This window comes from Palaemon carinicauda, chromosome 20, assembly GCF_036898095.1.
Source record: "Palaemon carinicauda isolate YSFRI2023 chromosome 20, ASM3689809v2, whole genome shotgun sequence".
In the NCBI taxonomy this organism is placed as follows: domain Eukaryota; kingdom Metazoa; phylum Arthropoda; class Malacostraca; order Decapoda; family Palaemonidae; genus Palaemon; species Palaemon carinicauda.
Window position 1 is genome coordinate 8,690,632 of NC_090744.1, and position 17,197 is coordinate 8,707,828.

General features: G+C 36.9%; 1 long non-coding RNA gene across 1 annotated transcript in view; it reads left to right on the plus strand.

Moving 5' to 3' along the window:
• Nucleotides 1-10,519, plus strand: part of LOC137659434 (uncharacterized) — an 11,682-nt gene extending 1,163 nt beyond the window's left edge. The window contains exons 2-3 of the long non-coding RNA XR_011047521.1: nt 2,681-2,803; nt 10,350-10,519. This is a non-coding gene — a long non-coding RNA (uncharacterized lncRNA). The remainder of the gene's footprint in view (nt 1-2,680; nt 2,804-10,349) is intronic.
• Nucleotides 10,520-17,197: the final 6,678 nt, after the last annotated feature.

Here is a 17,197-nt window from a genome sequence, read left to right on the forward strand (position 1 = left end):
ATTATTGATTTACAGCAATGATAATGGTAAAAATGCGTAAGAAACACTAGAAAACCAGTTGAAAAAAATGTATGGTTCGTGTAAGTGGCATCAAAGTATCAGTCAGCCCTCGATATTCGTGTGTTTTACCTTTGCAAATTCAATTGCTCACTATACTGAGAACCGTATAATCTATTACATAGAAAATCGCGTGTTCGCTGTTTCGTGACGAATACTCTCGCAGCCAGAAGATTTCAAACCTACCTTGCTTTTTTTACACTCAGCATGCTTCGCGTTGTACAGCACAACACCCCATCTCTCACTAACTCGGCCTCGGTCATGCATCGTCTCTCCTCACATGTGCATCTCCCTCTTTAATACTTTGTGCAGAATCATGTTGTGATACAAAAAAAGTAATGTAAAAAACATGTACATATCAAGTGGGTTTTTAATGATTTTAGTATAAAGTGATACGTACATTATGCTACCCCACGTGCCCAACAATTGCCAAACCGTCAACGGCTCAAGAGTTGCATCATGCTTCAGACTTATTGCATAGAACTTTGTGCGTAAATGTTTAGCGGTGTTGTACTGATACTCGTTCCATTCATTTCCAATGTTACTGCGCCAAGCAGTCAACAGCACAAGAGTTGCTTCATACTTATTGCATGGAACTTTGTACGTAAATGGTTAGTGGTGCTGTACTGATACTCATTCCTTTAATTTTTAATGTTAGTGTATTCATTGTCTATTAGCATTATTGTTATATTAACTACTGTAGAGTACTATATATGAAAAACTGTACTTTACAGTAGTAAGGTAGATATAAGCTATATGTACGGTGAGTTAGAACAGTGCGAGTTGACCTGCCGAAAACAGCAAAGACTTACAAGTGTTACCTTAGCTAATTAAGCTGTACTTTAGTGATAGTACTGTACATATATTACAGTAATATACACTTCAGTATCAGCAAGTGTTATTAGATGGGAACAACAGTGTTTTCTTACATTATATATGTGTAGCGATGACTCGTGTTGTATAATGTAGTGTTACCGTGTACTGTACGTACGTAAGTACAGTGTACATTTACAGTTGCTGAAATGTGTTCATACACTATTGCAATTCTTATACTGTGATAGAAACCAAATATATACAATATTAGAATGTACATTGGGTTACTTAGTATGTTAGTCAGTGGGCAGTGCGTGAGTAGGTTATGAGTTGACTCACCCTAGGGCACCAAGTATTCACGGATTCTCACTATTCCCACCTTTTCTGCTACCTAACCTCTGCGAATATCAAGGGCTAACTGTAATTTCAGGTGTTATGACTAAAAAATCACATTTTAGAAGGGAAACTAACACAAACACCACCTAACCTAAAGTTCCCCACCTAACCTAACCTTAAAGCTGTATCCTTAACTACTCTTGGGGCTACATCCACGTTGCGACACCCCTTAAGGGTGCCATATCCTTATCAATCCCCCAACCTTAGACTGCTGTATCTTTATCTTCCCCAACCCTTACACTGATGTATCCTTACCCATTCCCCTTAGAATGCCATACCCTTACCTATTCCCCTTAGAATGCCATACCCTTACCTATTCCCCTTAGAATGCCATACCCTTACCTACGTACCTACCAGGAATTTCCTTAATAAAAAATAAAAAAAATAGTTGATTACTCACTGTTTGGGGATATTTTATTCTAAATTTAGAGGGGCAAGAGAATGATAACTTACATATAAAGCAACACAGATGTAAAAAATAAAAATTGTTGGCTCAACTTTTTGTTGTTTTAGAAATTAGTGGTGAGTGATTGTATCTATGCTATTGTCAGATGGGTTTAGGAAATTTCAATCTTTTTCTGATATATTCACTAACTAACCTTTTGAGCTACAGTGTATTGAACTTTTAAATTAAATTTCTATGCTACAGGTCTCAAAATATTCTAGGTAAGTCATATCTTAAAGCCTATGGAGTGCTTTTGGTTAAAAATATTTGATTATAAGGTCATCTTCATTTACTCGCCGGCTGTGACATGTCACAAGTGCTTTTCGGGGAATACAATCTATTTATAATGATGTCTAATAAGGTAATTTTGATGTACATACGAAGCTCTATATGAGATTTACTAAGTGATATTGTAGCATCACTGATTAAGAAAAGGATTAGTTACACAGGGTGAAGACACTATTAAATGAAAACAACCATCTAGCACCCTGGGGTAGGTTAGGCGAATATGGTCTAGACGTGATGTATCCCAGCCTTTCACAAGGTTTCTTGCACCCAAAGCCCAGGCATCACATACCACAATAGTTTTGGTGTGATTTATGTTTGTCATTTATACATGGTGTAATACACTTTTTATGGTATCCCTTCCTGTAAAACAGTTTCCCTCTTGGAATCCATAATAATTGTGCAATTTTAGAAGTTAAGATATATGAAAATTGATGGTTTGAGCCAAAAATGATTGTTACTAAGGATAAGTAGATTATTAATATTGTTCATTGAATGAAAAATATCTGGCAATAGGTTGTCACTTTTGGAAACTAAACTTATGAGAGTCAATACATTAATATCAATGATTCCGCAACATTCCATTTTGAAAGGTCCTTTAAGATAATTGATAAAATTTGTTATATTCTGTTGTGATATCATACAAAATTCGAGTGTTTTAAAAATATTTTCATTTTATTTCAGGTGCATCTTGAGCAGTGAGCAATGAAACCCTGAGAATTGAAGGGTTATAATTTTACTGTTCTTCAATGAGAGTATTAAATCTATGAAGATTACCAGCTTACTATAGTAACTGGAGTTTTAAAGGTAAGGGATCAATGAGCATTGTTTGTTAGGGTTGAATGGTATTAGGAATAAAAATGTTGGCTTATTAGCAGATTGAAGTCTAATTGACTTTTGAGTAAATTGAAATTGGATTTGCCCTATTTATTGATTCATGATTATAGATTGTCAATGGCTTGCATTAGGAGAGGCAAGTTTATGAATTACATTTAATTTCAATGATAATTTGATTCTTAGTTTTCAAGGCAAAGTCTACTTGTTAGTAGATTACACTAGGATTGACTTTCTTTACTGCATTGACATTTGTTAGTTAGACTTATTCTAGATTGTAATGAAGGTATTCGAAGGTTTTAAGTGCTCTTGTTAGAAGACTAAAGTATTATTGTATTACTGATAGATTAGGGTTGATTTGATTGTCAAAAGATAATGATAGTGGTGGATTTCCTATGTTCCTACACAAATACAAACCATCGTCCTTTGATAAGATTATGGTTTCCGCTTGGCTGGAACTCGCCTGTTAAATTTCATAAGGTGTCAGTAGTAACTGGTTTGTGGTGGGAAAAGCCTACCCCTCGCCAGCGTACACATAAGCCACTTTGACTTCAGCCACTGGTTATACACACGTATGCTTGGTGTCTCCCTATCTTGCCTGGTCACTGTTATTTTGTGTATGATTGTGATTTTAAAACCATGTGTGGACAATCCGGCTGATCATAAGTGGGTACCTTCTAAGACCTAATCCTATGATGATATTAATCCTTAGGGTTGCAGGATACACATCTTAACCTAAGACATTGTTTGTCTCTGAATTATTTTACAATATATAACGTGAGCCTAAGATTCATACAAAGGAGTACCAAATACTATGAACTTACAAATATGAGTGTCATGCAGACTCCTGCTAAAGATTCGGTAATGTAAAAACATTAGGATCAAGTAAAGATAAGCACCCCTGCATGGCCCAGGGAGTGCTTATCTTTACTTGCTCAAATATGGGAGTGCTTTCCTTTACTTGCACAATTTCGGGAGTGCTTTTCTTTACTTGCTCAAAATTATTTAATTTGTTCTGACAGGTTGTTTTCTCTTTTGAATAGTTCAAATAGTTGCGTTAACGAGTTGTTTTCTCTTCTTATTTGAGGATATCATTTTGGCTGTTCTGATAGATTATTTATGTTCTGACAGGTTGTTTTCTCTTCTGAATAGTTTAAATAGTTACATTAACGAGTTGTTTTCTCTTCTTATTTGAGTATATAATTTTTGCTGTTCGGATAGATTTTACTTTTTAGCATGATATACCTCAGAAAGTCGTATAAAGTCTTGAGAGAAACCCTTAACATGGACCGTTCTCTGTATGAAGAAATTCTTAAGCCACTGTTGGTTGAGGACCCGACTCCTGCAATTAACTGGATGAAGCAGCAGAAACTTTTGAGAGCTGAACTAAAATGCCCTCATTGTAGCATTTTAATGAAGTGGACAAAACGTTCTTCAATACAAGACAAATATGTCTGGAAGTGCCAAGTTAAGGAATGCAGTAAATATAAGCACTACGAATCAATTCGCAAAGATTCGTTTTTTTATCGCTCAAAGCTTTCTTTACAAAAGTGGATTGAAGGAATCTTCTACTGGTGTCAGGAACTGAGTGTTTTGCAGACCGTACAGTTATTGAATGTTTCAAAAGTGACAGTTATTGACATGTTCAGCTTTTTTCGTGAAATTTGCTTGAAACATTTTGAAAGGAACCCTATCAAGCTTGGTGGACCAGGCACAACGGTACAAATTGATGAATCTTGTTTTAGCCATAAACCAAAGCACCATAGAGGACGTTCTCCCCAGAATCCACTATGGGTATTTGGAATAGTAGATCCTACTTCATCACCATCCCTGGGTTATATGGAGATTGTTGATTCGCGCAATGCCGAAACACTGTTGCCGATAATTAGGAAAGTAGTTATGCCTGGAACAATTATTCACAGTGATCAATGGAAAGCATACAGGAACATTGAAAGGGACCTTGGATATACGCATCATACAGTTAACCACTCCGTGAATTTTGTTGACAGGACTACAGGCGTTCATACACAAGCAGTAGAGAGCTACTGGAACAAACACAAAATAAGAATAAAACGGATGATAGGATGTAAACGAGAATTTTTGAACTCTTATTTGCATGAATTCATGTGGAGCGAACGTAACAAGAACGACAAGTTTCATAGATTTTGTGAAACTATAGCAAGACAGTTTTATTTTAATTAAATTTTTACAAGTATTTTTGATTTCTGGACTCGACATCTTATTTCAGTGTTGTATATTTCATTTTATATTTCATATATCAATAAAATTTCAAAATAATTTATTGTGTTTAAAGTTTAAACCATAATTATAATAATGTGCTTATCTTTACATGCTCAAATATGGGAGTGCTTATCTTTACTTGCTTTTATTCAAGACCAGGGAGTGCTTATCTTTACTTGCTCAAATATGGGAGTGCTATTCTTTACTTGCACAAATTCGGGGGTGCTTTTCTATACTAGTCAGTTATGGGGGTGCTTATCTTTACTTGATCCAAACATTATAATATTCGAACAATAATTCATTTGTTGACTTAGAATAAGGTTAATAATTTGGTTAGTGTGATAGCTTGGTCAAGGGACAAGAGCAGGATATGACAATTAATGGTTGATAAAGGCAGGATTATATAGTTAATGGATAAGGTTGGAAATATTATTTTAGTTTAAGTAAGGTAACAATGATTATTCATGGGCAAAAGACATGTATTATTGTTCTGTGTTTTAACATGTTAAAGACGTGACCCTGATAAGACGAGGTTGCCAGTTTAATAGTGGTGAATAGGTTAGTCATTGGATGAAGTATATACATTAAGCAAAAAAAAAGAAAAAATTTATTAATAATCGAGACTACAGTAGGTTAATGAATCAGTCTGATAAGTTGTTCCATAGTTCAATGCAATATTAGTAAGATGGTGAATCTAGGTAGAACTATAAGAGCACCCTGAGGGCAGACCTCCACTACGGTAGCTTATTTTATAACCATGTGAGAACTTGGCCTTAAGATAAGGTTAATTCGGTCACCTTTTTGCTTGACCTTGACCTTTGACCTCAGACGTTCAAAATTGAATCGCTTTCACGTTTAATCATAACACGAAATCCCTGAAAGTTTCGCTACTCTATAAGTAAAATTGTGGCCAGGAAGTTTTTTTGTTGAGTGTAGTTGGAAAAGTGTATGGTAGAGTAATGATTAATAGGATTAAGGATAAAACAGAGAGTGCAATCTTAGAAGTACAGGGTGGTTTTAGAAGAGGTAGGGGTTGTATGAATCAGATTTTTACAGTTAAGCAGATATGAATATTTAGCAAAAGGTAAGGTGGTATATGTTACGTTTATGGATCTGGAGAAAGCGTATGATAAGAGTTGATAGGGAAGGAATGTGATGAGGTTATATGGAGTTGGTGGAAGGTTGTTGCAAGCAGTGAAAAGTTTCTACAAAGGTAGTAAAGCATGCGTTAGAATAAGAAATGAAGTGTGTGATTGGTTTCCGGTGAGAGTGGGGCTGAGACAGGGATGTGTGATGTCACCGTGGTTGTTTAACTTGTATGTTGATGGAGTGGTGAGAGAGGTGAATGCTTGAGTGCTTGGACGAGGATTAAAACTGGTAGACGAGAATGACCATGAATGGGAGGTATATCAGTTGTTGTTTGCGGATGATACTGTACTGATTGCAGACACAGAAGAGAAGCTTGACCGACTAGTGACAGAATTTGGAAGAGTGTGTGAGAGAAGGAAGTTGAGAGTTAATGTGGGTAAGAGTAAGGTTATGAGATGTACGAGAAGGGAAGGTGGTGCAAGGTTGAATGTCATGTTGAATGGAGAGTTACTTAAGAAGGTGGATCAGTTTAAGTACTTGGGGTCTGTTGTTGCAGCAAATGGTGGAGTGGAAGCAGATGTACATCAGAGAGTGAATGAAGGTTGCAAAGTGTTGGGGGCAGTTAAGGGAGCAGTAAAAAATACAGGGTTGGGCATGAATGTAAAGAGAGGTCTATATGAGAAAGTGATTGTACCAACTGTGATGTATGGATCGGAGTTGTGGGGAATGAAAGTGATGAAGAGACAGAAATTGAATGTGTTTGAGATGAAGTGTCTAAGGAGTATGGCTGGTGTATCTCGAGTATATAGGGTTAGGAACGAAGTGGTGAGGGAGAGAATGGGTGTAAGAAATGAGTTAGCAGCTAGAGTGGATATGAATGTGTTGAGGTGGTTTGACCATGTTGAGAGAATGGAAAATGGTTGTCTGCTAAAGAATGTGATGAATGCAAGAGTTGATGGGAGAAGTACAAAAGGAAGGCCAAGGTTTGGGTGGATGGATGGAGTGAAGAAAGCTCTAGGTGATAGGAGGATAGATGTGAGAGAGGCAAGAGAGCGTGCTAGAAATAGGAATGAATGGCGAGCAATTGTGACGCAGTTCCGGTAGGCCCTGCTGCTTCCTCCGGTGCCTTAGATGACCGCGGAGGTAGCAGCAGTAGGGGATTCAGCAGTATGAAGCTTCATCTGTGGTGGATAACGGGGGAGGGTGGGCTGTGGCACCCTAGCAGTACCAGCTGAACTCGGTTGAGTCCCTTGTCAGGCTGGGAGGGACGTAGCAAGTAGAGGTCCCCTTTTTTTGTTTTGTTTCATTTGTTGATGTCGGCTACCCCCCAAAATTGGGGGAAGTGCCTTGGTATATGTATGCATGTACAAAAAGACATAGACGGGCAAAAACAAAGCCTCCTCCCAACTTCATTGGCAGAGGTAATGAGTTGGTTAATTGATTGAAGATTTAACCATAAAATCTACTTAAACTAATTACTTAATATGATAAGATAGCTGCAGTTACTCTGGAGGATCTATACAATATGTAAGGAAAATATAGTAAGGTATTTTAGTTACAAAAATTATACATTTACTTGATAAATTTAGGAAGTAGCAGATAGTTTTTTTATTAGAATGAAAACACTACATTTAAGCATTCATTTACAGAGAACTGTTCTCTCGTATACTATGTAATATTCTCCACCTGAAACTGTTAGTGTCAATAATTCCTATTTTACCTTAGAATTTGTGCATTTAATTTTTCATAAATATTTTTAGTATCTCTTAGAGGGAATTTCAGGGATAAATTGAAAGAGTAAGAGGAGCTCCTAAGGATTAGGGGGGAGCTTCTAAGGATTAGGGGGGAGCTCCTAAGGATTAGGGGGAGCTCCTAAGGATTAGGGGGAGCTTCTAAGAATTAGGGTGAAGCTCCTAAGGATTAGGGGGAGCTCCTAAGGTTGTGTGGGGAGCTCATAAGGATTAGGGGGAGCTCCTAAGGATTAGGGAGAGATCCTAAGGATTAGTGGGGAGCTCCTAAGGATTAGGGGGGGGGGAGTTCCTAAGGATTAGGGGGAGCTCCAAAGGATTAGGGGAGCTCCTAAGGATTAGGGGTAGCTCCTAAGAATTAGGGAAAGATCCTAAGGATTAGCGGGGGAGTTCCTAAGGATTAGGGGGAGCTCCCAAGGATTAGGGGGAGCTCCAAAGGATTAGGGGGAGCTCCTAAGGATTAGGGGGAGCTCCTAAGGATCAGGACGAGCTCCAAAGGATCAGGGCAAGCTCCTAAGGATTAGGGCAAGGTACTAAGGATTAGGGGGAGCTCCTAAGGATTAGGGGGAGCTCCTAAGGATTAGTGGGAGCTCCTAATGATCAGGGCCAAGCTCCTAAGGGTTAGGGGGAGCTCCTAAGGATTACGGGGAGCTCCTTAGGATTAGGGGAGCTCCTTAGGATAAGGGCAGCTCCTAAGGATCAGGTCGAGCTCCTAAGGGTTAGGGGGAAGCTCCTAAGGATTAGGGGGAGCTCCTTAGGATTAGGGCAAGGTACTAAGGATTAGGGGGAGCTCCTAAGGATTAGGGGGAGCTCCTAAGGGTTAGGGGGAGCTTCTAAGAATTAGTGGGAGCTCCTAATGATCAGGGCCGAGCTCCTAAGGGTTAGGGGGAGCTCCTAAGGATTACGGGGAGCTCCTTAGGCTTAGGGGAGCTCCTTAGGATTAGGGCAGCTCCTAAGGATCAGGTTGAGCTCCTAAGGATTAGGGGGAAGCTCCTAAGGATTAGGGGGAGCTCTTTAGGATTAGGGGGAGCTCCTTAGGATTAGGGGAGCTCCTTAGGATTAGGGGAGCTCCTTAGGATTAGGGGAGCTCCTTAGGATTAGGGCAGCTCCTGGAGGATCAGGTCGAGCTCCTATGGGTTAAGGGGGAGCTCCTAAGGATTACGGGGAGCTCCTTAGGATTAGGGGAGCTCCTTAGGATTAGGGGAGCTCCTTAGGATTAGGGGAGCTCCTTAGGATTAGGGCAGCTCCTAAGGATCAGGTCGAGCTCCTAAGGGTTAGGGGGAAACTCCTAAGGATTACGGGGAGCTCCTTAGGATTAGGGGAGCTCCTTAGGATTAGGGCAGCTCTTAAGGATCAGGTCGAGCTCTTAAGGGTTAGGGGGGAGCTCCTAAGGATTAGGGGGGAGCTCCTAAGGATTAGGGGGAGCTCCTTAGGATTAGGGGAGCTCCTTAGGATTAGGGCAGCTCCTAAGGATCAGGTCGAGCTCCTAAGGGTTAGGGGGGAGCTCCTAAGGATTACGGGGAGCTCCTTAGGATTACAGGGAGCTCCTTAGGATTACAGGGAGCTCCTTAGGATTAGGGGGAAGCTCCTTAGGATTAGGGCAGCTCCTAAGGATCAGGTCGAGCTCCTAAGGGTTAGGGGGAAGCTCCTAAGGATTACGGGGAGCTCCTTAGGATTAGGGGAGCTCCTTAGGATTAGGGCAGCTCCTAAGGATCAGGTCGAGCTCCTAAGAGTTAGGGGGAAGCTCCTAAGGATTAGGGGAAGCTCCTAAGGATTAGGGGGAGCTCCTAAGGATTAGGGGGAGCTCCTAAGGATTAGGGGAGCTCCTTAGGATTAGGGGAGCTCCTTAGGATTAGGGCAGCTCCTAAGGATCAGGTCGAGCTCCTAAGGGTTAGGGGGGAGCTCCTAAGGATTAAGGGGAGCTCCTTAGGATTAGGGGAGCTCCTAAGGATCAGGTCGAGCTCCTAAGGATCAGGTCGAGCTCCTAAGGGTTAGGGGAGAGCTCCTAGGGATTAGGGGGAGCTCCTAGGGATTAGGGGGGAGCTCCTAGGGATTAGGGGGGAGCTCCTAAGGATTAGGGCAAGCTCCTAAGGATTAGGGGGTGAGCTCCTAAGGATTAGGGAGAGCTCCTATTAGACATTGGATGATCTGAGGTCAGTCAATAAGGTAGTCTGATATTTCCTTATTAGGATATAGAAGACAATATTTTTCCACGATTACAAGATATTCTTTTAGTTATAATATTTCCTATCATAAATCTCATGGACATGTCTTATATTATTATTTCCTCTATTTTATTTTTGATACATTAGAATATTTCATAGTTATAGTTGATCATGCAGAACCTTTTATCAAATGTATAATGTTGATATAGACGGGCACTGTAAAATATCTTAAGACCTATATATCTGTGCAATTAACATCCTTTATTTATTTTTCAGACCATAACACTCAAAAAAAGGAGGAAAGTGCGTATATCCTCCTGCTCAATGCAGAAAAATAAACAGCAAGTATGCACTTACGATGAAAATCAGCAGCGAATGCTCTGCGATTTTTAACAGGAAACGTTTACAGAAAGTTTGCAAGCAAGAACCAAATAGTCTCAACTGAAGAGGCCAGTCGATCATAAAGCATTTTTGGAGCATCATAATAACACTACTATATTGCAAATATCATGAAATGCCCAATTGACCAATTTTGTGGGTCATGTGTTATGATGGTCCCTCCATTTATATTTTGTTTGTTCAATAGCAATCAATGTGTTACAATAGTTAACCCATTGATATTCCAATAAGTTCAATAGCAATCACTGTTACGATGGGCACTCCATTTATACCCTTAGGTTTAATAGCAATCATTATGATGGTCATTCCATTTATATCCCATAAGGTCAATAGCAACCATTAACTGTGCTACGATGGTCACTCCATTTACAGTATATCCCATAGGTTCAGTAGCAATTACTGTGTTACGATGGTCACTCCATTAAGATCCCACAGATTCAATAGTAATGCCTAACTGATCCAATGGTCACTCCCTTTATATCCCATAAGTTCAATAGCAATCACTCTTATGATGTTCATTGTATCTATATCCCGTAGGTATAATAGCAATAACTGTTACGATGGTCACTCCATTGACAGTATATCCCATATGTTCAGTAGCAATTACAGTGTTACGATGGTCTCTCCATTTATATCCCATGGGTTCAGTAGCAATTACTGTGTTATGATGGTAACTCCATTTATATCCCATGGGTTCAGTAGCAATTACTGTTACGATGGTCACTCCATTTATATCCCATGGGTTCAGTAGCAATTACTAACTGTTAGTGTTCATTTAATTTATATCACATAGGTTTAATAGCAATTACTGTTACGATGGTCACTCCATTTATATCCCATGGGTTCAGTAGCAATTACTAACTGTTAGTGTTCATTTAATTTATATCACATAGGTTTAATAGCAATTACTGTTACGATGGTCACTCCATTTATATCCCATAGGTTCAATACAAATCACTAACTAAAGATAAAAAACTAGTAGAGTTACAGTAAATAAGAAATATAAGCTTTTAGAACAATGTTGCTAGATTGGTTCTATTTTTATTTATCAAAGTGTTTTTATTTCTGTAAGCCGACAATTTAATTATTGAAGCTATTAAGTCGAATTAGTAAAAATAGCTATATTTTTTTCTCTTCGAGTTATAAAATGCCAGTGTATATGAAGCCAATTTTTGTTAGTTTTTAATTTTGTGCATCTTCAAGTTAAAAATTACACGTATGGCTATTTTTTATAGTAGACTGTAAACACCAAGAATTAGGTCCAGGTCAACATTAATGAGTTTTTTTCACTTGAAATTCTGATTGCAATTTCCTGATTATTAATTCATCGTTTAGTTTGCTTTAAACTAAGTGGTGGATACCTGATATACTGAATGATGATGATTTCTTATTACCTGTTTGAATAATTAGTCGGTAATATTATGTGATCATAGATTAATCAATTTTATATGTATTATTGGAAGAGTGTTTGGCAATAGAAGAAATTTAACTAACAACCAATTAAGACAACAAATGTAAATGGGGAAGGACTTTTTGCTAGGAAATTTGCTGGTTAAGTTTTCAGTTTTGATTAACTAGCTGTTAAATCAATGTCAATTTCCTCTAGATGGCATTATCATTTTTAGAATTGTGTAAAATGCTGTAAACAAGTTATCTAAATGTGACTATGAAGGAAAAATGAACATTAATCATAATTTGAGCAATTGATTGAAATTCATTCTACAATCTGTATATTGATATATATTAAATTGCATGTGAATATAACCTTTCATTACATTAACTTTATATCATTTCATCTTTTGTCTGCATATACCCTTTCATCTTTGTGTCTATGTTACCCTTTCACGCCTTTATACCATTTCATCTTTTGTTATCTATAACGTTTCATCTCTGTATACCATTTCATTTCTCTCGAGAGACTTCGTCACCAAATTATTTAGCAACTGTCATTGAATGTTCTTTTTAAAAAAAGTCGAATCTAGGTCTGTGTTCTCCTAGATTCTAGGCCTATGTCTTCTTAGAACCTAGGACTATGTTCTCAAAAAAGTAAAAGATGATTTTCTTAGAAGATATTGGACCAAAAAGTGTGGCGCGCTCTTTTTCCTGGGTGGGGGAGGGGAATAGCTTATCATATTTCAGTAACCAACACGTGCATAAGTATTGGTATTATTTAATATACTAGAAAAGTAAAAAAAGGGAAGAATTTGACTTTTTGTTCCAAAATAGTCGACATATCTCCTTCCCTCTTGCAATAATGTCATATTTTGCTTAAATGAGAATTTCATATAAAATTCTAGTAATTTGAATAATTTTTCCTATAATACAGTGAGACGAAGGGACAACTAAATCAAGATTTTACTTTTTACTTAAGTTTAGATTTCTTACGAGCAACTGTTTGTAATCTTGTATAACAAGTAGTAAGGAAAGTCATGAATAGAATCATTTTGAATATTTGTGAAGGGAATCGTGTATGTCTCTCTCTCTCTCTCTCTCTCTCTCTCTCTCTCTCTCTCTCTCTCTCTCTCTCTCTCTCTCTCTCATAGAATTAAGGTTATATTCACAATAAAATATAAATTTTAGATTGTTTGGAAACTTCTTTTTCTGAGGTGTTTGTAAGTTTAATATCAAAACCTCATATCAAATGTTTGTGTTTTTCGTAAAGTTAATAATTTTCCCAAAATGTCAATATTTAAATAATTCTCGTCACTTATAACATTCCAAATGCTTATTTGCAGTAGTAAATCCTGTTCGTTTATTTTTGCAATCCAGTGAACGAGCATCTTTGTTTCAAAACATTGAAATAATTATCAAAAATATTAAATCTCTTGTGTATTGGTTTTAAGTTTAGCATATATATACAAAAGATGTAATTAACTACCTCGTACTCTTAGTCTAGAATATAGCCCAAATAGTTAATAACAGCTTTAGTTTTGAGCATTTTACAAACTTGAATTTATATTAAAATTGTTTTATGAAAGAAATTTGAGTTCTGGGGAATCATAGTTTTTTTTTTTTTTTTTTTTTTTTTTTTTTTTTTTTTATCATAGTCTTGAGAGGAGGAAGCCATCAGTGAAGCATTTTCAAATCAGCATTTCTTAAATTGCAGGAAAGGGGGGTAATTGCGGGATGGGAGGAATTGCAGGAAGGGGGAATTGCAGAGAGTAATTGCAGGAAGGGGGAATGGTGGAAAGGGAGTAATTATCAGAAGATGGAATTGTGAGAAAGAGGAATGCAAGAAAGGGAGGAATTGCAGGAGGGGAGTAATTGCAGGAAGGGGGAATTGTGAGTAATAGAGGAATTGTAAGAAAGGGAGGAATTGCAGGAAGGGGGAATTGTGAGTAATAGAGGAATTGTAAGAAAGGGAGTAATTGCAGGAAGGGGGAATTGAGTAATAGGGGAATTGTAAGAAAGGGAGGAATTGCAGGAAGGGGAGAGTTGCAGGAAGGGAAGAGTTGCAAGAAGGGAGTAATTGCAGGAAGGGAAGAGTTGCAAGAAGGGAGTAATTGCAGGAAGGGGGAATTGTGGAAAGGGAGTAATTGCAGGAATGGGGAATTGTGGAAGAGTAATTGCAGCAGGTGGAATTGTGAGAAAGAGGAATTTCAGGAAGGGAGGAATTGCAGGAAGGGAGGAATTATACATAAAGCATCTGGTTGTGATTGATAATTTAGAACAACAGGAAGAATAATTCACTGTAGGTTTAAAAGAAAAAAATATTGGGTTTTTTCTTGGCATTTAGTGAATGCCAGAGAGATTTATTTGAACATAGTATTTTGATAGAGTATTTTTAGGGAGATTAGATCGTAGTGTTGGGATTGAAAGTTTCTATAATAATGGAAATGTAGATTATTATGTAAACCTATCAAAACTTTTATAGGTAATATTGCTTTGCAAGTCCAATGAAAATAACTATGAATAGCACGTTAATTGAAAATGGTAATTAAGGATTTTATCACATTTAGGTAGCAAAGCAGATAACATAAGCTTAAAACCAGTTGCTTTTAATCTATAAAGCTATGTTTTGTCATTTGCAAGTTTATTAAACAAATATTTATCATTAGAACTTGAGACGTAAGATGCTTATTTAACTCATAACTGTAGAGTGGTTAGAATTTTAAATACTTTGTTTTGAATAATAAGTGCTACTAAATAATGTCAATTGTATATGAAAAATTGGTATGGATGAAAAAAATTTGAAACTACCAGAGCAAGGGTCCTGAAAGTTAACTTATGGCAAAAAAAGTGAATACTGCTAATGGTACAACTACATATTGAATTAGAGGTAGATGGCCCAGCATTTGGACGTCAATGTTAATATATGGGCATTACTGACTATTATTGTCATCCTAGGTTCATAATGGTCAGAGCTGGGAAGGGTTTATTGATTATATTTGGTACAAGATATTTGCACACTATATCAAGAGTAAATAACTTCTAGCTCTTGACTATAATGAACATATGATAAAAGTAGTGAGTAATGATCATATTACTAAGTATTGACGTCCAATTGTTGCACATCGACCTTTACTGCTTTTATATAATGGTGGTTATACCATTAGTATTGACATGTCCCTTTTTTTGCCATAAATTGTCATTCAGGACCCTTGCTCCTGTATATCAAAGTATTTTCCTCTATATCAATTATCTATGCAACAGACGATACTTAACAAAGTAGCACCTATTATTTACAAAATATTTGAGATAATCATTTCAACTGAAATATATTTTATTGGGATTTAGGCAGTTTAATAGAGCATGTCACTTGATTGTAAAATTTCAAAACTGTGATTGTTATATATATAATCTTTCAATATTTGTACTTCAAATAGTCATTTTAACAGTATTTGAATATTGTAACATTTTCGAAATAAAATGCATATGAAAATTATATTACAATTTTTATTAGTTACCCTAGTATACAATAAGAAAACCTGAAATAAAAATATAAAAACATGGAAAAATTATGAAAGGAAATGGGAAAATAAAAAAGAAAAGAAAAAAGAAAACTAATTGAGTATTCTCCCTAAATGAAACCACATATGACAGAGTGTTCTCCCTATACGGCCCCCTACCCCTTCCAACAGCAGAAAATTCCTTATTCCCCCACCAAAAATGGGCCAAAAGGCTCATGAAATAGTCCTCTCTCCCAACTAGCCACTTGTTCGTTTGGACTGTTATTCAACCCCCACATACAGAGTTCGTTCACCCCCCTACTGGGGTATGAGAGCAGCAGTGTCAATGTTTTATGAATATAAAGTACAAAGTCAAGATGGCCGAACTGTATCTCGGTATTTCATTTTGGATCAAAGTCCCTTTATTAATCCAGTTGTCTAATAGATTTTTTCCTGACTAAAGTCATGATAATAAATGACATTGTTATTTCCATTAGTTAATATTCCTCAAAAGCCTCTTATTCAATCTTGAATTAAGATTTTAGGTACACATGTATACCTAAATATCTACTCAAACCTTCCAACTAACACAATATGGCCGAAGAAAAACTTAGAAATTCGTTTAAGGCTTTTATTGTAGAAGATTTAACGTCACATGAGACAGGTTTCAGTGCAATCAGTTTAGTAATATAACTGAAATACAAACACTATGAAGTCAATGACATATATCAAACTCATGAAAGCCCGTTTTCTGAAGCTTTAAACTCCCTAGATTAAAAGAAAACTTAACATTTGTCATCAAGTTCAAAAGTCGACAAAGAATGGCCCCTAGTAGAGTCACCCATCATCCAATATGAAGCACCAAATGACAATGTTTCGGTTTCTTTGTTTATCCGGAGTATCCGTTTTCTTTCTTTGAAAACGTAGATACGTTCGAAGCACAGCATTTGGAGTTACACATTGCATGACTGTGTAATGAAGTAGTGCTTTATCTGATATAAATATAAAATTATTAATAAATAAAGGAGGAAAAGGAAAGCCCACCAAGGCCATCCCCTTTCCCACCTAGTAACCAGAAACTTAATGCAAAGCTTTTTTTCTGATGAAGCAATGTTACTAGGTCCTTGAATGCTTTCCTTTTCCTTTTTTTTTTCTTTTTTTTTATTAATAATTTTACAAACAATGATATCAGGATTGTGATTTAAAGGCTTCAGGGATAGTTTGAAGCTCTCCTTAAGTTAAATGGTAAAACATTTACATCATTATTTACATTACTATAAAGTAGATTCCAGCTATTATAGTTACGTTAATTCTTTAATAAAAGGTGAAACTATACACTTACACAAGAAGTAGTTATTAATATCTTTAGAATAAAAAACAAATTTTAACTCTGAAATAAGTAAGAGAGTCATTTTCAAGCCTGTGTTCAATCTCAGACAGCGATCCATTACTACAGACACCTGAAGCTCACTCAAAAGCAGACAAGATTAACAAATGCCAAGTTGCTTCCCTGTCTCGTCCCATTTCATGCACATGATTGAGTCGGGTAAAAGAGAAGACATACGTAAGACTACTGCCCTGACCATCCTTGCTGCTCATCCCAGCAGACAGTCAGATCGGACCGAAGTACACATTCGTCTTACATGTGGACACCTGAATCACTTTAGCTGTGTAATAGTTTTCGAAAACAAATCCTAATTAAAACGTTAAGGCTAATTTAACATGGAACACTTTATAAAGCTAATGTTACTCTTCTGAACAATAAAGCATAAATTTAATATAAATATCAATAAAAAAATAAACAAAAATGGTTTTCTTTTAACAAACGAATAAAAG